The sequence below is a fragment of the Dromaius novaehollandiae genome, chromosome 1 (assembly GCF_036370855.1).
Source record: "Dromaius novaehollandiae isolate bDroNov1 chromosome 1, bDroNov1.hap1, whole genome shotgun sequence".
NCBI classification, from domain to species: domain Eukaryota; kingdom Metazoa; phylum Chordata; class Aves; order Casuariiformes; family Dromaiidae; genus Dromaius; species Dromaius novaehollandiae.
Window position 1 is genome coordinate 39,555,218 of NC_088098.1, and position 26,357 is coordinate 39,581,574.

The window sequence follows — 26,357 nt, forward strand, 5'->3', positions numbered from 1 at the left end:
CTCTCTGACACAGGGAAGTTCCTGACTTTCCCCTTGTAGCGTGTCCTGCTGCCATGCTCCTCGAGGGAGATGGGTACTGTACTCACTTGCAGGACTCCTTGCAGGACTGACAGAAGATCCTTTTACAGAAGGGCGTGCAAAGGTGTTGTGTCTCTGCCGCTTCCAGGCCTCACAGAGCTCTGAGGGTCCCATCCTCGGGTCCTTCTTTCTCTTCCCTTCTCAACTTCATCTACGAGAGCTATAGTCCATAAACATAGGGATCTCGATAAAACTGGGTCTCATTTGTTCTGGTTGGAATAGGTAGTGACAACTGGGATTAAGATGTTCTAATACTTCATATTGGTGCTTCTGGTCTTTTTAGCCAATATCTTACTTCAGCTGATTAAGAACTGATTGAATTTCACCAAAGTACCCAGTGGGCCATGGTACCATTGTATGCCTCAGTCATTACAGAATTTCAGCAGTAGGATGCTCTTAACAGATGTAGCACTGATGGTTAGATCAGTTAGATCTGTTAGACTTAAATTTTAAATTTTAAATGAATTTTAAATGCTTGGTCTCGCCAAAGAATTCGATCTTTTTCTATCATGTACCCACTGTATTTTACTTTCACAATTGCTTCCTTTTTCATCTCTGCTGTATACTGGTAACCTTGTATTTATATTTTCCTGCCTTTTATTTTCACTCTTTGTCCATTACAACCTCTTACATTTAAAGGAGAAAACAATTCCAGAAACTCAGACCATAATTGCAAGCACTGTATTTGGGTAATTAAAATGTGACAGAACTTCTGCAAACTGAATCACTCTAATTCCCTCCTCAGTTCATTAATTTAGATGAGAAAATGTAAATGTGGTATTGTTTTCTTATTCTTATATCCTTTTCCAACATCTGTTACAGTTTACCATCGCGATGGGTCCTTCTCCTCGTCAGGCATGGGTTGATTGTCACCACTCACCACCATTCACTTTTCTGCCATTTGAGCTAAAAAGATGGGAAGTGTGGATTCTACCTGGCCGGTGGGTAGATTGCCTTAGGGAATATAACCTTCCTACTCACTTCTCCTTTAGGCTTCTTTGAGGGCTAAAATCAACTACTTCCACTGCAAAAGCTTGGGCAGTCTCTCACTATTGCCCATGTCTTAATAGGGAAAAGAGGAGGTACTGTGTGTGATTGCACGGTAATATTACTGAGTAGGCCCTGTCGCAGACCAGAGCCCAGCAGCGCTGAACGCTGTAGACCAGAAAACAACAAATGGTGATCATGTGGCATGCTTGAAAAATCAGGGTAGTTAGCCATTTTTTCTGTTGTATTTCTTCAGATGTAATGTAGAAATTAAATAGTAGATAATTCTCTTTAATTGTGGCCTTAGATTGTAGATGTGGCTGGGGAGAAACTGTACCTCCCAAACATGGGTAATTAGGATAAAATGCTTTCCCTCTCAAAGCTCATTATTCTAAAATAAAAGATTTCACTGAGGCAGAGTCTTTCCTATTATGAAGAGTGCATTTATTAATCTGTAAATGTTTAAATTCATTTTGGGGGTATCAGCTGTCTTCCTGGCTTTATTTCTCTTCTCTTTGAATGACAATTTACATTTTTAGTGGTTGAGATATTTTATTGAATTAAACTCATTTGCATCACTAAACTGATGTAAAATTCAAATGTGAACATCTGGGCAAAGAGGTGTTCTGCTTTGCTGTTGGCAGTGTCTGCATTTTTGCTTTCTACACTGAGTATTCACACAGGCTGTTCACTTTCCATTTCCGAACAAATAATTTGTTTTTTGTGTCAGACAAAATGTTTTTGACTTATTAATTATAAACAATGTTGACCAATGTGAATGAAACAAGGGAGGAGAAAAAAAATAACAGGCTACTCTTCAGACTTTGCAGATGCTGGAGGTGTAGGTGCTCCTAAGGTCCTGTATGACCTTCCTGCGTGTTCCCAATGTCCTGTGCAGAAACACATTTAAGAACAGACAAAGCAGGTGCCGTGTATTCAAGAGATGTAAAAGGAGAGGTGAAAAAGAACTTTGTAAACCAGAACTATTTATTGTTCTGTGGCAATAGTTTTTTCTTGTTAAACCTGGCAAAATTGATGAGTCTAATTCTCCTAATAGTTTAGTGGGAACTAAGGGAGATTACCCGGCAGGGATGGATTGTACTTGGATGAGTGCAGAACCACATAAAGTACTGGAAACTGTAAATAAATAACAGAATAGAAAATTTAGCTGATACGGTTGCATGAATAGACATTGGCTAATAATTATCGCTTAGACAAAACACATGTTGATTTTATTGACTAAGACCAAATAAATACTTAAGTTCTATGTTCTTTTAATGATTCCTCATGAAAATAGATAATCATATCCCAAAATAAAGTAGATATATGGATATATGAAGAAATTAAGTTACACCAATATTGTGCTTTCCCAGTTACTATGGCAAATGAGGATAAAACTAAAATACTGCTGTGTAGTAAAAATAATAATAATCTAGGTGATGTGATGAAAACGTCTTTTAATAAAGTGATCCACATCTTCACTTTCCAAATGAGAGCCAAATGTGGAGGGCAGGAGAGTCCAGACAGAAGACAGAAATCCATTCTGAAAATAAGAGAGTCGTAGGTTACTTTGGAAGATCCGTAATCAAAAGAAATAGATGGCAAGCCTCCAGACAAACAGAGCAGAGAGTGTGAAAGGCATTCCTGGCTATCGATACCGCATTGACATGCAAAAGGAAGGACGCACTTAGAGGGAACCACAGCACCAAAATGTAGATAAAACCAACGTGATCTCCTAAACTATTTGCATCATACAACCAGTGTAGTCTGAGTCTTATCCAGAGTGAGCATAAATCAACAAGCTTTTGCTCCAGCCTCTAATTTAGCTAGGGAATAACTGTCCCACGCTTGTCATAGAGTTTTGCAACTCTCTTCTTGTACGCCTAGATTCTCACTGTATATTTTTACTGAATAACTACTTAACTATTCTGGAAGGCCTCAGAAATGAAAATATATATTGAAAATTTGAAAGCTAAATATGGGTTTTAACCCACTGTGCTCACTGCTTTCCTTTTAGTTGAGTGTGTGCAGATGTATCTTTTACACATATATGACACAAAGGTTAAGGACAAGTTGTAAGGAAACAAACCCAGCATTTCTCATTTCTCATATGTAAGTTAATCTTGGTTAGTGTTCCTCTTCTCTGGGCTATTACTGTTCATTGTATTTCATTCCTGTTGTTCTTTTGAGAATGTGATGTTTTCTCTTCATACTGTAAAATATATTTACATACATTTGATCTGATATACATGTATATCTGTATATATGATATATATCTGATATATGTATCTGATATACATTTCCACTCCAGAATGGGTGGCAGTGCTAGAAAAAAATCATTTAGTGTATACCAGTCGTTAACCACTAGTATTGATTGAACTGGGGGAAATTATTGCCTAATTTAAAGATGAGAATGCTATAGTTTGACCTGATGGCTATAAAATTTTGATTCAGGTGTTGAACATATTACTAATTAGATAAAATGCCCCACAGGAAGACTTTGATGATACTCACAATTTAATATGCTCTTGCAAATGAATTCTTAGACTGTGGAGTAATTAACTTGTCAATGTATAAGGCTTTATATTTACTGCTTAGAGTATTATCTGGAATTATGAAATAAAATTCTGTTATTATAGGGCAGGAACTCTGCATATTTGAGGTATTGCCTAGATGGAGTGAACATTTTATGTCTTTGAAGTATGAAGTTGTAAGGTCACAAATGAATTCAATGTCTCATGACTAACCTCAGATTTAAAAAAAGGAAAAGAAAAGTGTTCTAAGGCTAAGAAGTTTAGTAAAATGTACCTTTCTTTCTGCTTTGTCTCATTTACTAAGTCTCAACCAGTCAGATATGAACAACTCGGAAACCACACTGAATTCTTCTTTTTTGTCTTTGAAGGACAACTTCATTAAATAATGATTCTTTCCCTATTAAATGTGCCTGTAATATACAATCCTTCATTGCATATTAAGATATAAAAAAATTATCTATACAGTTGGTAATAAATTAAATATTTCATGTATTGAATAATGGTCTGTGTAATGTAACGTATACGTTTCCGATTGCTTGAGAAACTCATTTTCCACCTGAAGATGTCTTCATATTTAAATGAAATGAAATATACTTTTCCATACAAAGACAGATTTCTTTCTGTAAGCAGTATTTAATTAGGAAAACAGGCTTTCAGCTTACTAGTGTCTCAATTTTCTCTCATTCTCTTGCCTCCCTCCCCCAAATAGTAAAAATAAATAAAGGATGAGCTTCTGGTGTTTACTGGTGTTTCCTATAGAAAGTTAAGCTTTACTGACATTGAGTAATTTCTTTTACAGCTCACATGCACTTTAGAATTTAAAATTTAATCTGTTCAAATCAGCTTGCATTACCAGCGACTTGGGCTTAGCGTGTTCCATGAATGATTCAGTAGCTCTTAATAGCTACCTTAGTAATTTCTTATGAATCACTGAAAGAGATCACGTTAGTAAACATTAGTGGTAAGCACTAAGCACATTTTTCGTGAAATTGTATTTCTTGAGTATTGCTGATTCCAAAATCTCCCTGCGTAACTGTCCTAGGGGGGGATTGTATGCTGCGTCTTGGAGTTACTGCGTATGAAGAAGAGGGTGCTTGGTGTTGCTCCTCTGTAGCTGAGAGGAATAGTGTGCCGGCACAGCAACCAGAGCAGTCCAGTGCCATTGCCAGCTCCCATGGAGTGCTATGTACCCTGTGGACCCACTATGGAAATGATACAAGTCTACCTCTGGCTCCCACATAAAGCTTTCTTCATATTGTGCTTATTTATCACACATGGTACTTCGGCATTTCTAGGAAGACAAATATTGTTAATAGCAATTGGAGGAATTAAAATAGCTCATGGGGGTGATAATTATTAAGGGAGGTTGTTGTTTTGTTCGTAGGAATGTTTAAATTACGAATGGAGAGTGTCGTTGGTCTTTGAAAGATGGTAATTCTTGCTTAAATTTGGTTCCATTTGAAAAAGAAAATAGTATCTTGGCTTTCAAAAGCTTCATTAAACTATACAGTTGTGGTTATCACTTACATTTTGTACTTAGAGTCTTCCCTTCTGTTCTGAATTTATAAAAATCCTCATACAGGAAACTTTTTAAAGCTGTGTTTATTTAACAAAGGTATATGCCTCTGAGAAGGAATCTGCTGTAGGCTCTAATATCATACAGTATTCTGAAATTTTCATTAAACCGTCTATTTCAAGTGTGATTATTATTATAACTGATTGGTGTTCTTTATTAAGATCTTTGCAGTCTGCCTGAGCTTGGTATTACAGTAAACTGAATACATAGGCCATAAAGCTACAAGAACAAAGGATGGATAGTTTTAAATTAAAACTTAGGAGTATGGATGTAACTGTGTGCTTTTTGCATGTTTATTACTCAGGAAGAGTAATTACTCAGAGTTGCAATATAAATTGCATAAATAAAAAAGTCAGATTCTCTTTAAGCATGAGTTGGAGGGACAGTAATCCCTAACCGCCAGCTGAGGCGAGAGGGGTGTAGGTAGGGGAGCTGCTGGGCACACCAGGTTTGCGGGTGGTTGGCAGTGACCAGGAGCATCAGTATAGCAGTATATCAGTATAGTGCTCAGAGCCAAATAGTTTTAACTTTACTTGAGAACTAGCTAATAAGAATGGCGTAGCAAGAGGTATGGAGACAGGGTGTCTGTCTGTAAAATTTGATGCTGATTTCAGCTGGTGTCGGACAGTTTTATCTCTGCCTGTCTCTGGCTGAAATGAGCAAGTAGCACCTTAAGTAGCAAAGGACATCAGAATCATTTTGCTTGCTTTCCAGTACAGAGCACATTGAATCTTTGCCTACAGTCCTACATAGCAACAGTACATATTAATGAGTTTATGCAGTCCCATAAATACCCATCATCCAGAACAATACAATTTTGCATTTTTGTAGTTCTTTTAATTTGATAGCATCCCAGAATGCTGTGCAAATATTGTGTGCATGAGTATACAAATGATGTATAAACATGAAGAGGAAAGAAAATCTGGCAAACAGTTTTGCCAAGCTTTTGAAGAAGTAGCAGGGAGAACATGCACATATGAAGTATGATTCCATTCTTTGCTCTGTGGCTGGAAATGATGCAGTTTTGCAAAAGTCCTGTTTCATGTGACTGCCACTCAAGTTTTACCTGTGTAAAACTTCTGGTTTTGTCCTTATGATTATGTCTGTGATTCTGGGTTTGTTAGTGGAACTACATCTGGTACTAACCACTGTGTATGACTTACGGTTTGGAAGATCTTGCCCTAATGCATGACTATACATTAACTCCTTCCAAAAGCAATGAGAAGTTTGAGCACTGTTTTGAGCATGGAGTGTAACATACACGTGCAGTAGGCTGCATGCTTGCTTCTGATGGCAGGAACCTACTAGAGACACCATCTGCTTTCTGTCTGGTAAGGCAGCTAGACTGAGTAGGTAAGGGGGCTGCCAACATGAGGGGAGATGGGCAATCTGGAAGTTCTGGGTCCTGCTTCCAGGGCTGTTTCTTAGTGACAGTTTAATATTAAGAAAAAAACACATACGTTCAAGGGAGCGGGGCCAGAATCTCATTTCTCCCTTCTAGGTTAAGACTGAGCTTCCCTGTCCTGCTCTTTTTTGGCACAGCCATTTCTGGCTCAGCCCAGTGACTCAGCTTCAGCCTCTTCCTGAATTACCTAGAGTTTGGTGGTCGAAAACGGTGGAGCCAGAAGACCTGGGCTACAAGACTCTTGCTCTGCTCTCAAGACCATTCGGAAGGGGGACAGGAAAGGAGGGCACTGCCACTGTCATTGCAAAAATTAAGCAACACTAAACAACCCAACCTGTTCAGCTGTCCAGCTTCATTCAGCATCTGCTCTCTACAGAGGGTCAGATGAATTGGATATTGAGTAGAAGACATGAGGCCTTAGTGTTTCCCATTAGATTTCTGTACAACCTCCTGACACCTAACAGGCACCTCCTGCAGCTCTGCTGGGCAGTCTGCTGAAGCACCTCCTCCTTTCCACTGACTGTGCAGAGCACACTAGGACTTGCTGTCATCGGACTGGTTTATCAGCTTTCCTTTTCCAATTTAGATACCCTGAATCTGGACTTTTGCTGCAGCCACACAGCTGCAGCACACAAGCCTCCCTGGCTCACCTGCTGCCATCATAATATTATTGGGACGTCTGTGGAAGACAGAGGGTAGACCACATCCAGGCTTAGGCAAAGAATCAGGAAGAAAATATCTTTGTATCTTTTAACTGGTAGATCGCATAATAAGAGTGGAAACTCCCTCACTGTATATAGCTTTGATTTTTATCTTTGACACTGTGTTTTCGTCATATTCTAACTGCCCAGTTTGATGCTTAGAAGACTCACCTGCAGAAGTACAGAGCAGTTTTATCTGCAAATTTAGATGAGAGATGTGGTTTAGTCACTCTAAGACCTAACAAAGAGGTCGGGCATGGGTATTTTATCTTGGGCACCCAGCATCAGTGGACCCATTTTAGTTTAATCCCTGCATCGCCTTGGCTACTACCTCCACACTACGTTGATCACCACATTACCACATCATAGAGACACAGAATGCTGCTCAGTCTATCCAGTCTGTCACTAGGAATATACATAAATGAGATGAAAAAAAGGGACAAAAAACTGTAATTCTGACATTTCCTAAAATCGTTAGTTTGGCTTTACAACTGCAATACTATTTATTAGTTTAGCCTTTGGCGTGTCCCATTATGCATACCCCAAACTAGAAAGTTCTTCTTTGAAGATGTTTGGAGGCTATTAGAAAGCATTTTTGCATGTCAGGCGTGAACTTTCCTCATGAAAGGGAGCTGAAAGTAAATTCCAAGAGTGCCCTGATTTTGAGATGTAAATAGTGATTTGAGTAAAATGAACCATGTGTCAGTCGACATTCAAACAAGTTTGTCCTTTCCTAAGATACATCCATTGTGTTTAGCTTGAGAACAGGTGCTATGTTTCATCTTCGTTTGGGAATTTCCTAATTTGTTAGTTTCTATCATATTTCCAGTATTAATAAAAATAGTGAGCTTTTCAAGTAACATTTATCATGTAGCTCTATAAACAGGATTACATTTAACTTTTTATTTGGAAGGGTTATGTTGCAGACCATTGATTTATATAAGCATAATAAAGGGTAATGTAAACAGCAACAAGATTTATCTTTGACCATAAGTAGTCATCATTTTTTTTAATAACACAATATACACACATATTATTGACATGGTAATAAATCAAACACTTCAGTAAGGACTGGATTGGAAGGGAGAACTGTGCTGGAGTTAAGGTCATGTTTTACCAATTTAGGAGGCATACTGGAGCCGAATTTGGTATCTCTGGAGGAAGATACATCAAAGTACACGAATATAAAATAACTGTGTGACCAGATCTTATGCCTGCCATTTCTGTTTCTTTAACTACTGCTAGAGTGTGTTTGTGTAGAAGAGTAAATTTACAGGTGTTTTGATTTGGAGGCTGCAAAGAAAAGTGTGTAATTTGTTTTCATTGAACAACACTGATCTTAACGCAGTAATACCCCCTAAAGCTTTTTTAAAAAAACAGGTCAATCCTGAAATGAAAGTATCCTTTCAAAACAAAAGGTTGAAACAATTTGTTTAAAAAAAGCTAAAAAAAAAATCGCAAACCTATCCCAGCATTTTTGTCCAGCCAGAATTCTTTGCCAAATCTGGCTTGAAACTGGATAATTTGGCTGTGTCCAAGAACGTCTTTTTTAATTCCAACTTTCTGCCAATAACACGTCTCCTGCTCTGTCTTCGTATCATGACTATTAGTAGAATGAAGACCTGTAATGACAATAAAAACGTGTCTTTCCTTATTTTTCTATGCAACTTAAAACATGTTGGCCAACCAGAGCCATTAACTTGGTAATATTGTTTAAGGAACATTCACAATTAGTTTTGATTACTGTATATAATTCAGAAATAGTGCCAAGTGAGAGCTTACACGTACACAAACCTTTTCAGTGTTTGAAATATGCTGAAGTAGACATCAAAAGCATGAAAGATAAGGGAGAATTGGGGGAATTTTAAAACCACGTTAACTTTCAGAACAGTTGCAGGGTTCTTCTGTTTCTGTTTACCAAGGAGGTTTCAGCTACAAAAGAGCTGATTTTGCAAATGACATTTTTGCAGGTAATTCATCCATGATATTTCTATAGTTCCTGTTGGTATTTTACAAATGTTTTGAAGTAATTCAGCGTTTCTTGTTTTCAAAGCACTCAGTATAGATTTTCTTCCCTATTTGCATCTAGTTCACAATAATAATTTACATGTGTTACGTTATCAGCATATAAATCCTGCTTCATGTAATTGGAACTAGTACAAACAACGTGGGATTCAATGCACCTGCTAATTTTTCTCTCACACTCTCCATTAGATGGGTGCTCATAATTTGCACATTGTTATGATTCATTTTTTCTAATATCGGGGATAACCGATACCTCACGCTGCTCCTAAATTTGCAGTGTGGGCTCTCATATAATGTGCTGTGAGAAAAAGAGAAAAATGTAACAGCCTTCATATTCCCATGCTCGACATGTCGTAGTAATAGGAATCAAATAGCTGCTTTCTAGTAGTGCTGCTTTCCAGTTACCCTGGCCGGTTGCTGAATACTTTATTGGAGCCGGTGTGGCTCCCGCGCTCCTGGGAAGCGTGAGGCAGTCGTTCCCCTTCGAGTGGGCAAGCGCAGCAGCGGCTCTCAGGGTGTCTCTCATCTTGCCTGTGTATTGCCTGGGCCTGTGCTTCCCGTTTGCGGTCGCACAGCTTGAGGACTGCTGTGGCGAGAACACACAGTATTTAAATGAAGTTGTTTCTTTGAGAGAGGAGCATGTGCAGCTATCAGCCTGAGCTGCGGTTTGGAAGGAAACGTGGCAGAGCCTGACCTTGGGAAAGGATATCCTTGCAGATTGGATCTGAGATTTATGGTTCTGATCTGTAATGAGGTGTGTGCTGCATTTTGAAAGGAATAGCTTCCACTGTAGATTTTTACTTGAAAAACGTTATGTTTCGTTCCTTTCCCAGCTCCCAGAGTTCAGAAATAGAGAGGAGGTGCAAGGCTTGGAAAACTGTACTTTCATATTGTGATGGTCACCTCTTCCTTTCTGGTTGGAAGGAAGACCATGCTGATACCAGTTGAAAATTAATTATATCCTACCAGCTGTTTGGCCTCTGTGAAATAAATTGGCAATTATTTCACCAGTTCTTGATGGCCAGGTATCCCCACCCACAACAGATACCGCAGTGACATTTGTTACTAATTGTCAGTATATCTTGGATTTGCAGAGAAGAGGGAACATAAAGGAAAGGACTGACTTAGCCTGCAGACAACATTCTGATTCAGTCATCTGTATTCAGCACAAAATATGCAGGATATTGTAAAGGAATATTACAGTGTTGCTGTCTTGTGATCTCTTTGATCAGATCAGCAAAGAGCTTCTTAATTTCATAATTTCTTAAACAATTTTGATTATATTACTTGACTACTCTTATTTATAAATTTTTTTTTTTTTTTTTTTTTTTTTTTTTGCTTACAGTACTACTCGATGTTTGTGAAATGTCAGTTCCCTGGAAGATGGTACACTACTTTTGTTGCTGGGCTAATTGTTGTCAGTCATGTTTAAAATAAGGAGCCTTACTTCTTAAGAATAAATCAGATTTCTCATTGAGTCCTGTTTGCTCAGCAGAGAGATCGTATAATTATATTTTTTATCAAGGCTTTATTGAAACTTGACTTTTATTAGCCTATAGCAGCTAAGGAACATCAAAAGGGTCTGTTCCTGAAACTAGAAAAGTGGTTTCTTTAGAAATTATTTTTATGTAGGTCTGAAAGAATACTTAGAAGCAGAAAGAAGTAACAAAGATTCAGACAATTTTTTTTAGGCCTCCTCTTCAAAAACCCTTGGGCTTAACCAAGTTTTGCTTTTCCATCACCTGTACCACAGCAGCATTTCTATTTCATAAACAGGTGGAGAGGTGAGCTTCTCCAAAGCAGCACATAATTTTCCTATTTCAAGCCCTGTTAAGTGTTAAGAGTTTTGTATACTGTTAGATAAAAGTAAATCTTTGAAGACTCTTGATGAAGGTAGTATTAGAAACCTAATTCCTAATCAGATCTGATGCACATTCACAGTTGAAAGAGTGATTTTGCTATGCTGAAGAACAACAGGCTCAGTAAGATACATTGAACTGGATTAATTGGATTGGTATAAATAGAAGCCATAAATCACATTAGTTGTAAAAGGTAGGAAAACCATTTTCTTAGCACAAACTAGTTAGATATTTTTTCCTCAAGATAAATTTTGCATATTTTAGTATAGGATAAGAACATTGGCAAATCAGTTGATTATTATAGAGTCTGATGCTCAGCTGCCCACCAGAAGTTCAGGATTCAAAAGTGCTTTTTGAAGATTATAGAATATAGAGAGAAGCTCTTTATCAAATCTTTTCAGCAGTGACTATGGACAGGTGGTACAGAGTCAAGTGGGATTTGGTAATTATAAAGCTTGATCACACAAGGCCATTAAAAACTCAATTAATGTCATGAGTCATGGTTGGCCAATTCAGTTACAGGCAGGGACTTTCCCATGTTAATGTCATCAGTCATTTCCGCCCACTTTAGCAGAGGCTCCGTCTCCAGCCATTACAGAAGGGCTACGTTTCCATTTCCAAATGGAAAAATTTGTGATAGATGTCACATTTTGGCACAGTGTGTCTGTTTTTACACAGAGACAGCTGCATAAAATATTAAAGATAATCTTTATCTTATTTATACTTAAAAATAAGTGAATTAATATTTTTAATGAATTTTCATCTGTTATTTACAATGTGTTTTTCATCAGACATATACATGTTATCAAGTTCTGAAAATGAGTATCAGGTTTTGTAAAAACATTATAATGTCAAATATATTCTTAATTAAGTGATTCTTTGATATAAAGAAGGCACATAAAAAATTTTGACTTGTTAATGGTGAAGGCAGTTCTATCATTTTTATGGAAACACAAGAAAAATGGTTTCAGTGTTTTGAAACGAGACATTTAGTCCTGTGTTTCAGCTTTGCATAATCATCAGTCTGAGATTCTTCCTTCAGTACTTTATGTAATTAAGAATTGGATATGAAGGCTGGTTAACTTCTCTTAAATATTGTCGATATTTTTTAGAAGGCCTTCCTACATTTATATTATTTCATTGTATTGCATGGAACACACGCCATCTTCTGGATATTGTCAGAATTGTCAGTTATTTAAATGGTCTTTAAAATGCTGGGAGAGTGTTTCTTCATCTAACTATAGGTTACAGAAAATGGGTACAGCTGACACCCATGCAGAGGTTAACTCTCTTAGAGGAAGCAGCCCACTTTTCTTAACAAGTCACTCTGGTGATGCACAGCTAGTTTCATTCTGTTCTGTGCATGAAAGATGGTCTTTCCTAGTTCTAACGTATTAATGGATGTTGTAAAATAGTTATGCATTTTGACCAGACAGGGAAAAGCTACGTAGGAAGTAAAAGCAGTAAGCGATCCAAGAAAAAAAAAAAAAAAAGTTGAGGAACATAGTGCTGTTCAGTGGGTAGAAACGTGTGCTTGTACAGAAGAGTCAGAGATGTGGAATGAGAGTTAGAAGTTAGGTAATTGCAAGTAGTTAAATATTCTGGAAACCTGAGATTTCACAGATAACTGGTGGTAAAAAGAAGTGGGTTTTAGATGTATTGAGCCTAAAAATGAGTTAGAGTCACTTTGTTGAGGCCCTACAAGTTCGTCTCACAATTCAGTATCTCTTCGACCTGTATCAACTTGCAATAACCTTTTCCCAAACAGAAGTAAACTCACTCCAGCTTGGAGTACTGTATATGTCCCAGTACTTCCCAGTCCTCTGTTGTCATCGGAGGAGTCTTGCTCCTCTCGCAGCGCTGTTCTCCCTCAGACTTACAAAGTGACCACATGCTACCTTGTTGGCTTAAAGTGGCAAACAAGAATGATTTCATATGTGCAAGAACAGTAGGACCTCGTTTTGAAATTAAGCTTGCTGCTTAGAAAACCAGCATTCCCACTTTTCTACTCAAGCTGACTCCCTCAATATTATTCTTGATGTAAATGAGATCTTTTGGTACTTCCATTTTTTGCTTATTTTCATTTGTCATTACAGGCTTAGTTTTGTCTTTTGTCTATTTTCTATTATGAGCTGTTCTCTTTAATAAGATTTGAGTTCTAAAAAGGATTTTAGGTCTTATACATGAATTCTATACAAGCTTAAAGATAATTGGAAGATGATCTTCCTCAGGTCTGATGGGTACTAAGAAAGGGAGTCAGGAGGTTTGCTGGCTGATAGGAAGGCTTGCGTTTTGATGTGACATAGCAGAAATTTTGAGCAGAAATGCATGAAAATAATGTCAGTCCTCAAAGCCATCCCTTCAGATAATCTTTCTTCAGCTACTGTTTCTCTTCAAGAGATGCTCTGTGCAGACTGTCAAAGTCCACATGGCAGCCAGCAATTACTTCTTTCAAATCTTTTCCAAACTGTGTCTTCCCTGGGGAATTTCTGCTTCCAGTTCAGAAAGGGAAAATGTTTTTTCCTGAGTTCCCTGGTGAATAGTGTGCTAGCTGATGAGCTGAAGGATTTTTATGCCCTATTAACTGCAGAAGAAGAAAAAACCCCTGCCCTTGAGATTTGCCTAAGTGAACTCGGTTTTAAATTTTTTTTAATGCAAAATAGGCAGCTAATGAAAGAGCAAGTGCCTTAAAGCCAAGCTATTTGTGTCTCTGTTAGTTTAACCTTTTGAAGCTTGTAGATGTACATTCTGAGTGAAAGCATGGGATGGAATATATGTTAAAGAATAGTAGCTTTAAAGTGATTTGTGTGGAGATAAAGTGTAATTAGAGCAGAACAAGTAAACTCTATGAAAAAGCCTCACTCAATGCTCAGCAGTTGATTTCAGGCCATGCAGTCAGAGGGCCTCTGCTTGAAGAGATTCTAAACTGAATTTCTAAATGAAAACTAAGCACCATTCCATGAACAGAATTAAAGTATGTATCAAAAGGCAAAACAGTATTGAGTTCAGGTTACAACAGAAAGGTAGGCCAAATATTCCTGTAAGTGTCTGCAAGGACGACTTGAGGGGTGTGCTCCCTGAGGAACACTTCCCCCCCTCATTCTTCGTGTAGAGTTCTTCCACTTTAAGCTAGCTAGAAGGTAAACCATCCTTACTCAGTTAGATAGAAAAGTCTGTAACTCATCCCCTCATTCTAACATGCAAAGACTAGAGTTGGTTTGGGTGTATGTTTTGCAGGAGGTACTGTTGCATTCTTCACTCAAATGCAAAACAGAATTCATCTCAAAACATTGTTTGCCAAAAGATGCACAGCCATGAAATGCAAGCAGTTTAAAACAGACAGGTTAGGGGGAGAAACCAGCAACATGTCGGTTCCCAAACCACATAAGTAGTCTTCCCATCTCAGAGGGATGAAACAGTCACTCAAAGTTATATTTTGAAATCCTCTGCAATAATAATAAAAAAAACTTAAGAAAAACAAAAACATACACCCCAAACCTGTTGCTCAGAGGAGTAGCCAGTAAATACATTTTTACATACAGTCAGCTCACTTGCCATTAACATTTTTGATGTACCACATTAAAGAATATATATGGAATTACGTTCACTTTCATATTATATTTGTTTGGTATTTCTTTTTAAAGGGAATGTTTTCCCTCTTACCCTGTGAAAGGTAAAGCAGTTTGTACATGTCTCCACTTTAACTCTTTCTCCATTTTGCAAGCAACAAGCACAATGATCAAATGAGGTTTGATTCAGATACAATATTGTATAATATGGAATCTGCAATTAGCTTTAGTGTAGCAAATCTTTACAAAATAAGTCTTTTTTGTTAAATAGTTTTCTGGGAGGTGCTGTTGTGATTTTATTTGTAGAAATGGGCATTGGGAGAGAAATTAATGATAAGGCACAGAACCATACTGCTGGTACAGAACCAGCATTAGTTGCTAAAAAACCTGCTATTCAGTATTGCTGCATCTGCATTAGATGCAACATCAGAGGAATAGATTATATCTGATGTAGCTCAGGTAAAAACGTCAAGGTAACGTCAATTGAACATTTGTTTATGTAGTGACCATGCTGCATAGACATGAGCTTACATTGCATTCACAGAAGTAGGTCTCTTTGCAGTGGATTGAATGAAATGCTGGCCTTACCATGAGTAAAAAGAGCTTAAAACAATGTGGAGGAAAGAACTCATGTAATCTCCTTACCTGTTTTTATTAAGTAGAAAGGTGACAGCTAAAGAAAGTAGGTGACAGAAGGTTGAGAACAAGCAGCAAAGGTAAAGAAAGCAAAAGTTTATGGCTCTTTCCGGGTAAATGATACTGCTAATGAAAGGACCATATATAATAGGGCCTGGAGCTGGATGTGCTCTATGAATCACAGTTCAAGGATGTGTCCCTAAACATGAAGAAGATGGGGTGTGAATTACTGCACTTTGAAACTTGGTATTGTTGGGTAAACAGGAGTTGTGGCTGAGTAACTGAATTGACTGACACAGGTAATGAAGGGTTCAGTATATATTAATTAAGTTATAGACAGCAAAGAGTGTGAATAAAACACTTTTGTTTGGCTTATTGCTTTCGGGAGAAAGGTTCAGTTGGGATAATGCTGAGATACAGATTTTAATATAGATTGTGGGCTCTTTAATGTTAGACAGAAAAATACTTCTGAAAATGGGGTCATTATCAGACACGAGTCTCCAGCTGCAAATTCGAGAACAAATGGTGCTAACAAAGGTAGAGCTCAATTTTCTCAGATAGGGGAGCAGCATATTTTCACCACAGAGCCACTGAACCATCAAGAGGAGATATTTTGCATTCGATTTGGTAAGTTGTGAAGAAAGTATGGGAGAGCTGTTAGCAGAAAACATCCTTGGGTAATGTCATCATACACTGATTCCATTTAAATGAAAGGGAGATTTATAATAACAGCTTTCATTTTTAAATTAGCAAATTTTGAGGAAATAAGAAGCTGGTTAGCAAGCTCAGCTAGACTTAAGAGTCTGAGGATTTGGAATTTTTTAATGTCAAAAGTGCAAAAAGATTTAGAACTTTTACCCAAACAAGGAGAAGAAGAAAGCTTTGTGTCTAACTTGATAACTTGATAGTTCAAAAGGAATATTTAGAGAACTTAGAAATGAGTAGACAGTAAAGACTTCATAAGTAAATGAATACTTGTAGGCAGTTTTCAGTAAAGATACTGATGATGAGCATGGGGCCAAAGGCTAGGTGACTAAATAGCTAGAATGAATGCATAAAATGGAAATGACCATATCCAAGAGGCAAGGAGAACTCTCTTCTCATTAAATGGAGACTGGATTTTTTCTGTCCCAGGGTACTGGATGGGGAAACAGATGTATGGCATATGAAGCTACAGGCCAGGAGTTTTACTGACTCTATCGAATTAGGGATGGTACTGAAAGAACAAAGAGTGGCAAGTCTATTACTATAGACTTACTATAGTAGCAAGTTCTATACATATTTAAATGAAAAATTAATGTAGGGAGCTACTGAATTTTATACACTGTTTTATGATATACTTTGAAAGAAAGAATGTGGAGGTAAATGAATGATGAGACAGAAAGGGACATGTTTATCAGGGCAGGGTTATACCTTCTTCTTGTCTTGGCAAAAGAATTGTTTTTCTTGCTAAAGGAGATATAATAGAGCACAAGAAGTTTCAACTGGGGAACTTGTCATTAAGACAAAGAAGATAGAGATTGGTACATAATTTGCAAGATGTGTAAGGAACATGAATGAGGAAATCCCAAACTAGGGTTGGAGGCGAGTTACTTGTAGGCTTGCTCTAGGATTGGTTTGGGGGGCGATCTTGTTTAATACCCTCGCTAATGACTGTGGCACAACAAGGTTTTTGCCAATGGCATTTTCAGACCACAAAGTTAAGACACATCATCAAAGGAGGATCAAAACATCATAAAAGACAGAAAGAATATCTTTGAAGTCTGTAGAGTAAAATAAATTGGGGAAAAGATATTATAACTCAGCTTGCTTAATCACCCTGTATATATACATATATACATATATATATGGGGTGCTTCCTTTGGAAATGACAGAAAAGACGCCTGTTGATCACAAGATGAATATGAGATCTAAGTGGGATTAAAAGCCAAATGTGACCCTAGAGATGTTAGAGAAAGTATGTTCAGTGGAGATAGAGAAGTTTTTGTGCCACTGTCTGCAGTACTGGTAAGATACCATCTGGAATATTGTTCTCTGTTCTGGCCTCCCTAGCACAGAAAAATGACTCTAAACATACTGGAATAAAAATAGAGGACTGCTAGGATGAGCAGGAGAATGGTTAGTTTATCTTATCTGCTACGTGAGAGCTTGGCTAGCCAAGTGAATCAGAAGTTGAGAGGATCATTTCTCTTTGTAAATGCATTGGGTATGATGGGTAGGAATGAACATGAGGGAAAAAGAAAAGCCAAAGGACAAGGCTGCCACAAGAAAAAAAAAACACATAATAAAATGGCTCTGAAAAACATTAGGGTTGGAAGTTAGAACCATCAGAGAAGTGAAGTTGTTGAACAGCTTTCAAATTGAAATGCTTGGGGAAAAAATCTGGCTTGTTTCGAAACAGAGTGTGATAGAAATCTTAAGAAGGAGGTGATGTGGTGTGGTTGACTGTGATAGCAGAAGACTGGACATAATGACCTAAGTCCCATATGCTGTCCTCATAATGAAAAGGGAAACAAATGTTGTTTCCCTGACATCTTTGTTAGTCATCACTTCCAAAAAATTTTCTTTTATTTGCGTTCAGCTTGTTGAGTAGGACTCTAGTTGTACCAACATGTGGAATCTCTTTTGCTGCTGTTTTCGTAAATGAGTTTCTGGTTGGAATGTAAAAATGTCAGCTTTTCCGAAGAACTCCAAACTGTTTCTGGAATCCTATCTAAGTTCCCTAATTCTGTTTGTTTCTGTGCAGTCCATTTCTGTTATTTGAATGTTTATAACTTCAGTTATTATAACTCAAGAACTGTAATATCATAAAGCTCTGACACTGAATAGGGCTGTAAACACCAAGAAGAGAATGGAATTATTTCATATTGCCCTAGGACAAAGCTGAGTATAACTGGGTGAGACTGAGCAAAGCAAGAGAGAGATGAGTACCAGAAAGCTGGGAAATCCCCATCAGTGAGCCTTGTAAAACTCCACTGGAAAAAAACCCTAACATAAAATGCAGAAGAGAAGTGTTATTTAGTCCTAGGAAGTAAACAGGAACACCACCTTGGTTTGTTTTGTTTCTGTTGCTGATTTTTTTCATACCGTTCTCCTCCTTATTCTTAACAATGCATTTTTATGCTGTTACAGCGCAAATTCCACCTGTTAAGTGTTCATAACAGTGTGAGCACTAAAATGTCCAAATACAAATGACTCAACAAGATATGGCAAGAATGGGGGGAATCACAGTGTAAGGTCATCAGTTAAGCTACAAGCAGTCTTAGTGTTTTGACCACCCTGTCGCTGCTGCTACATATTTAATAAATTAGGCCAAGTTGAAAAGGAAATAGATACTTCTCCTTGAAGTCTTACAGCAAATGGATCCAATTAAAAGCCATCAGTTTGGTTGTTTTGCCCTTATATCTTCCTTCCTTATTTTTCACGGCCATTATAACTGAATTCCGGTGCTACTGCATGCAACTGTGCTTTGCTGCTGCCTTACACAGTGCTTGTCCTTCCACTCTGCTTTGTTTCCTTTGCTGGCTTAATGTAGGATGAGTGGATGAACCTCAGCTTAGTGGATTTTGTTTTGTGTTAATGTGGATACTTCTGGCAACAATTTCCAGCTTATTTAAATGTCTTGGTGTAATTCTTATTGGGATTTTCTCTCTTGGCCTGAATATTGTACTATTGTACTGGTTAGCTGATTTCCAAACCAAATGGCTTATGAAATAACCAAAGCAAAGTACTCTTATAATGCTTAACTGCTTTGATCTCCACAATGAAATTGGAAACGAGCATAAATACCATTTCTGGAAATCCCTTTGTTTTGGGAATAACTTTTTTTCGCTATACGTATTCCAAAGCAAAGTAGAATTACTAGAATGCTGGACATTTTTAACTAAGCATCAGCCATTAAAAAGAAACTTGTATGGCAACAGTCTCAGCTGCCTGAGGTTGTTCTCGTTTAGAGGGAAAACTCTGGTATCCAGATTTTGCCGGTGTTCCTGACAAAACTGTTTCTGAAGAACCTGGAGGCAGTCAATGGTCTTCGAACCTACGTATCCCTACCGAGTACATTATTAGTATCTGTGAGCATTATTGCTTCTTACTGACTTAATCAGAAAGCTGAGGACAGCCAGTAGTAGCAGTACAGTTCTGTCTTAGTGCTCATCAAAATCCCGGCAGCAAAAATAAAGTGTAGACAAGAAAGAGCCTGAATGAAGCCATGCAGTTAGGGTGCTCAGAGGAGAGGTGCAGAAAAGGCTCAGAATGCTGGCCTTCGCTCTCTGCACTTTCTTTATATTATTATTTGAAGGAAGTCTCATGTAAAATACATGCACTTTCCAGGGAGCTAGGTCTGTATCTCTGGGTCTGTGTTCTCACAGCTGAATGTCCTAATCACTAGGCTAGAGTCAGGCTTTATTTGATCTGCTCTTCTGCTGATCACACAGCTTTTGACTGCACGGAAGTGCAGCTGCACTGGAAGAAGAGAGAGTGCTGTCAGGTAGTATGTTTGGTAGTGGCCTAATAGTTTAGAGTAGTCCTCTGTATTGCGGGAGATCTAATCTCATTGCTATGCAAGCTGAGTACATCTTGAGCCTAGGGCCTTCTGTTCAGCAAGGACTGCTTTAGCCACAGTCGTCACCGTATCTGTTTTGGAAGGATTTTTCTGGAGTGACTGAAGTGTAGCTCATGTGCTCGTCTGGGTAAACCAGAAAAACTCAGTGTTTTGAGTATATGCATACTTTGAAGGCAGTGAAATCGTTAGTATTTTAAGCATATGCATAAATGCCCTGCTGAATGCATCCAGGCTGTCCAGTATCTAGCAAACTGAGGTCTGTATTCCTAAGAGTATCTGGATTTGTGTTTATAAAAAACCATACGAATACCTGTTATATACCATTTTGCACAACTTTTAAAAAGCCACTTTACCTTAGAAGTGCTATATTTTCATATACTAAGCCATACTTACGGGGTCATGACTTTCTTAAAGAGCAGTAGAGCTCTGAGCAGTAGAGCTCTATGGGATTAATGCCTGTCATGGATAACTGTAAAAGTTAAAAAGTGATAATTATGATATAATTATTTCATACGTTGTTTGCATGTCACCCCTGTGTTGGTTTTTAAAAATGCTGGTTTCATAAGAATGCTGGTTTCATAGAAACCTGGTTCTCGCAAATGCCCAGGGCTGCCGGTGACCGTGAGCAGCGCGTTCGTTGGCATTTATGTTCGCATCAAATGTTTTTCTCCTCTGTGTTGCTGATGTCTGACTGTGGGAATGAAAAAAAACCTGGCAGAAAATGAAAGGAGATGTGCCCTGAAAGCTTCCCCGACTGTGGAATTCATTTAGAGGTCTCATATAGCATTTTCTTTTGGCTGTAAATACGGGCTAGAGTCGGATGTACTCTTCTCTTTCAGGACAAGGATCATGTGGTTTTTTTGTGACCCACTGGTTGATGGGCACCAGCTTTTGCTCCTATGGGTCAGTCTGCTCTGGAAAGGACAGAAAATGACTTTATGCCTCCTGGCTTGTCAGGCACTTGCAACTCTCTGTATTTACTGGCCGTGAATGGTGGTGGTAAGACAGGGTGTAAATTCAAGTCAACAACTGTCATTTTAGTAATAATCAGAGGCAACAGAAGCAACTAGGCATCACAAAAGAATAATTAGTAACCTGTATTATTTTACCACAGTCATCTGCAGTGAGGCAGGAAGAAGGGAAAAAGACACCAGGGGAGAGGTGGAGCTATTCTGTGGTATATCTCTTTAAGTAAATAATCACATACGGCAGGATCAATTCCAAGAAAAGGCACAGCAAAAATTTACGTTGAAGTTAGGAAGCATGAAGGAAAATGTGATAAACCAAAAAAAAAGAAAAGAAAAAGAGCTTCCTTATGCCAAGGTATGTATGAATATGTCAGCATATGATAGATCTTGAAAGAAAACCACCTTACTGTGCATCTCAGTTAAAACTGATGAGGGCGAAAGGCAAGCGCTACCTGTTAGCAGATGTGGCCTGTTGTCACGGGAGCATCGCGACCTTGCCTGGCTCAAGAGCGGAGTGATGGTTATAATGAGGCGTGACTTTGTTCTTCAGTGAAAGGAAAAGAAACAAGGTTATTACGGTTCAGCAAAAAGAGGAAACTTTTTATAAGTGAAAGAAAACCTGCCAGTGCCAGGAAAAGATTTTTTTTTAATGTACAAATTATTGATGAGTTTTGAAGTGACATTCATTTTTCCATTAGCATTTGGTAATATACCTCGGGGTACATCATTAACTAAGCTTCGAACATATGGTCTGAATAGCCCGTATTTGCTGACATGGTTATATTTATTTCAAGTATTTTTGTTAACAGCCATGTGCCAATTCTGCTGAGAATGAAGAAGTGAATTATGATGAAGTTCAAACACCGTTCCTGGAGGCCTCGGCTTGTTTACGTCCTCACGGTGCACAGTTATGCCAGACAACTTTTGTTTTACAGGGCCTGCTTAAATCCCTATAAAGCAGTGAGAAATAGTGCAAAGCTTAGGAGGGGAGAACGAAGTTCATGTGTGTTTAGAAGATATAGCTGCAACATGTATTTATAGTGTCTTATAGTTTAGCATGCTGATTTTAAACCTTTTTTTCATTGTGAAACACTGAATTTTTTTCCAGTGGTGGTACAAACATCTGCATAATATATTTATCTCTCTTTTCTTTGTTACTCCTTCAAGGCCCATTAGCAGCAATGCAGAGCTCGCCTGAGTTTCATGGACTCGCTTTTGAAAGCCACTGCTTAGAAAACTAAGCCAAACTGTGAGGAAAGAAAAAGAGAAAAAAAAAAGCTGCCAGTAACTTAATTCATTCTCTGTACTGTAAAAACTGGTAATATTAGTATTTATATAATTACAAAAGGCAGGGAAGGTTGTAATCCCAATTTAAATGGTCACATGAAAATACTGAGGCTTATAAAAGCAATTTTAAAGTGACCAGCATTATAATGACCAGATCAAGTCTCAAACACTGAATTGTTTAAAGCTTGCAAGAGTAAGAAAACAGGTTATAAAAAGGAACAGTCTTCTCTTAGACTGTAAATTCAGAGAGAAATAAGGCATGAGATGCATGTCTGATGTATTGCTGAATCTCAGCAATTCTGCAGATGACTGTGAGACAAGTTATAGGTTAATTACAGATGAAAAAATTTGCAAAGAAGGGAAAACCTGGTTGAAAACAAATAAATATCTTATCACAAAGCATATCTTGTTCACATATTTGACAAGCATGATGAGTAGTTTATTTATCCAAGGATTTCAAAACATAGTAGAGAACGACATGTAGTCAGATGAGATGACGCCTTTATAGTATGACCTCTGCACACTGCTCTTTTGCTGAGAAATGTGTGATTGATTAAGAAGTATGGTGAGACATTTGCATTTTTGTGCATGGTTTACCTGTGGAAGGGTTAGAAAAGTGAGAACTGATCTTCTGTGAATGGTCATAAAATCCACAGAGATACATGGCATATTTTGACTCCTCAGATAGCTTCTGGACTTTCTAACAGATTATATGGACACCTGTCTTATGCAATGGTTTAAATGAAAGGGTACCATTATGTTACTGTTAGGCATTTACCCATTGCTAGGACCGCTGTTCCAGTTGGGATTGTGCGGGCTCCACACGTCACCTGCACTTAGACTTTAGAGCTTCCCTCCATAGAAGAGCTGTGCCTATGCTGGGCTTCAGGATTTTACTTTCTAATTTGCTTTTGAACAAATTAATTTCCACAGGAAGACTTATTTGATAAATCTGGCTGGGGAGCCCTGACAGGTGGACAATGTTCATTCAGCCTTTTGAAATCAAGTGCTAAATTTATTCTTTGAAAATTACTGCAAATGTATGTCTAAATCTGATTTATGCTTCAGGATGTCAGGCCATCTTTCACTCGCACTAGTTTTAAGTTCTGTAGTTTTTAACAGCTTCAGTGATGCCACTACTCACATAAATAGTCCCAACAACTCTTGCTACAGTTTGAGAAGAAACAGAGGGTAAATTATTCAGAAATAAAATCTTTTGCTGCAGACATTTTTCATTGCTTTTGGATACAAACCAGATGGGCTCTGCATAAGGAAATAATTCCAGAGCTAATTCTTTACCTCACCTACGCGAGTGCTACTGTGTTTTAGTTAATTCCTCATGTTAATATGATTGCTATGTGACTGGGTTATAGAGAAATAGAAAGCTCTAATGGAATTTGCACAAGGTCGTGTAGCAATCTGATGTGTAACAAACTTTCTGCTGCTTATACTACATAGATAAATATCTTGTATGTTTTTTATATTAATGATACATTACATTAGGTTTTGATTAGGCTTAATGAGATTTATTTTACGTCTGCAGCAGTGCTCAAATTACATCAAAAATTGCAGAAATGGAATAAAATGAAAATACTCTCCTTCAATTTGGTAGAAATGGCCTTAATTTATATTATTATGCAGTCCATTGAATTCTTTGAAGAACATCCAAGCTCTTTCCACACTTATTTTTCTAGGGATATGGTTTAAATAAAAGAACTATCAGAACTGTTCCTGTATTCAGCTGCATACATTGTCATTACTGGCAGAATATCTTCCCATTTCTTTGAATTTGAAATGTTCATCAGATATAGCAGGTTTCAGCCAAGTTTCTCCATGAATTGTAATTAACACACTCTGGTTAATGGGCTGCCCCAAAGTTTTTGTCCCGTTTTTACAATGAGTATTTCTAGTGCCTGTTAATAAATCCCGCTTTAGGATTCAAAGCCACCATACAGGGGTCTTGCTAAAATCCTTCTGATTTTTCTGCATTAACACTCAATTTTTGCTGTTTTAGTTATTTGGTGTTACAGCGATACACGAGGCCCCAGCTGATCAGTTCCCCTCATGCAAGACAAAATACAATCTGATGGGGGTAGAATTGCTCCCAAAAAGCTGAAATAAAGCTGCATTTCTCATAATAAAATCAAAACTTTTCAGCAACAATCACATTCTCCTGAGTAGAATTTTGACTTAGATTAAACCCTTTTAGTCATGAAAGCTTTTGTACAGAAAATGTTTTCATCAGCTTTCCCTGCACGCAGAAGTTTCTGAAGAACACAGAGTGGTTTATTCTGAAGGGAACATCTGCCTCCATATGGAGTATGGCAACCTGTGAGTCCAGGCTGGCTCTGATTTAGCCAGCACACTGGGTAAAATTACAGATGTGCCAAGTTGTTAACAGGAATATGTTGATCCAAATTGCCTGCTAAGGGGCAACATCCACTGTTTCAGTCCACAGCCAGCAAGAGACTGAATCAAACTTGTGGTCTTCTAGTTAACTGTAGACCAATTACTTTGTCTTTGGATAAGGAAGGATGAATTTCAGCCACAATACATTCCTGGGATGTTAACAAAAGGCCAACTTCTTGTTTTATTTATATGTAATATTCAGTCGAAGCTTACTTTAAGCACAGCAGAATCACAAAACACTTTTTTAAAAGTCCAGGGCTTGTAGATTTTATTGCTGTTACGAAGTGTACAAATTTAATTTCAATAAAGACTAGCGGGAAACCTGAAAAGTTCCCTCAACTGCTGCAGCAAATCTACTCAGAGTGAAGAAGAAACTATTGCTAATGCAGAGGTACTGTATTTCTGCTTCTAAAAGACAGATCCTGGTCTATCATCTAAAGCAGTAAAATTTATTCTGAAACTGTATTCGCATAGGTAAGACCTAAGTCCAAAAGATGAATTGCTTTTCATAGTATTGGCTATTTGCACCTAAGGTCAGCATCTTAGGCTATGACTATTGTGATTTTTGACATCGTCCAGTAATTGTCTGCCATTTTGCTGTCTTATGAGTCTCCTTTTGTACTAGATATGGCAAAATACACATTGTCTATGATGTGATCAGTAACTACTACGGCTTGAATCAGTTACATATCTTTTAATTCCACTTAACCATAAAAAAAAAAAAATCTCTTTCACTGTAAGGGTGGTTGAACACTGGAGCAGGTTGCCCAGAGAGGTTGTGGCATTCAAAACCAACCAGATGCGGTCCTGAGCCACCTGCTCTAACTGACCCTGCTTGAGCAGGGGGTTGGACTAGATGGTCTCCAGAGGTGCCTGCCAGCCTCAAGCAGTCCATGATGCAGCGAATCCATAGCTGTAGGCCATTCCCACTCTCCTTTCCTTTCATTCACTGATGTGATTCTTCAATATGAACGTTCTACAACAATCTGATAACCAGCAGAATAAAATTCATGCGTTTCTTAGCTCTGTGATTTCATGCACTCTCTCCTCGTGGCTGTCTCAGCATGTTTAGTCAGGTCAATTTAATTTTTGAATAGCTTTATTTATTACCTAGGGTTAAAGTATAGCACCTTTCAGTTCACGTTTTCTAGTTGTCTGTCTATACATTCATCCCAAGGTAGTTCTTCACATAAACATCTGGGAGAATGGAACCATTTTTAAATGACCTTTGTAGATACTGAATTATTAATCCTTCAATACTCCGAAGTGGGCAAATGTGAAACCTTTGGAAATCAAGAAGGATTCAGATGTCAATCTCTGATGACCCCTTTTTATAGAGTATCTCACCTGTCATTTTTGTTATTGATTTGTATATATTTTAAATAAACCGAAAGTCAATGCCTGAGTTTCCAAGTTTTGTTAATATGAATGACAGTCTGTCTCAATAGCAAGTTTTCTGCTTTTAAGCTGGTGAGGTTGGTTGGTTCTTTCCTTTCAGCTACTGCTGCTAGACAGACATTGATAAATGAATGTGTGAAACCAGCATAATATCTTATTCCTACTTAGAATATAATAGCTCATTTGACATGTTTCCTGCTGATGACAGCGTATCTTCTCCTTTGAACTTTAGTAACTAGAAGGAAGAAAAAGAGGAAAAAATGACAGATACTGAAGGCAGAATTTTCTTCATTAGAGCAGTGAGGCCTGGCAGCGCTAGCTGTTATCAGGCCACCAGACATCCAGGGACTCAGGGAACATT

At 37.9% G+C, this 26,357-nt stretch overlaps 1 protein-coding gene across 1 annotated transcript in view; it reads left to right on the plus strand.

Annotated features, from left to right (window-relative positions):
* NAV3 (neuron navigator 3) overlaps positions 1-26,357 on the plus strand; it is a 558,174-nt gene that overhangs the window by 203,529 nt on the left and 328,288 nt on the right. The gene's annotated exons all lie outside the window — the stretch shown is intronic.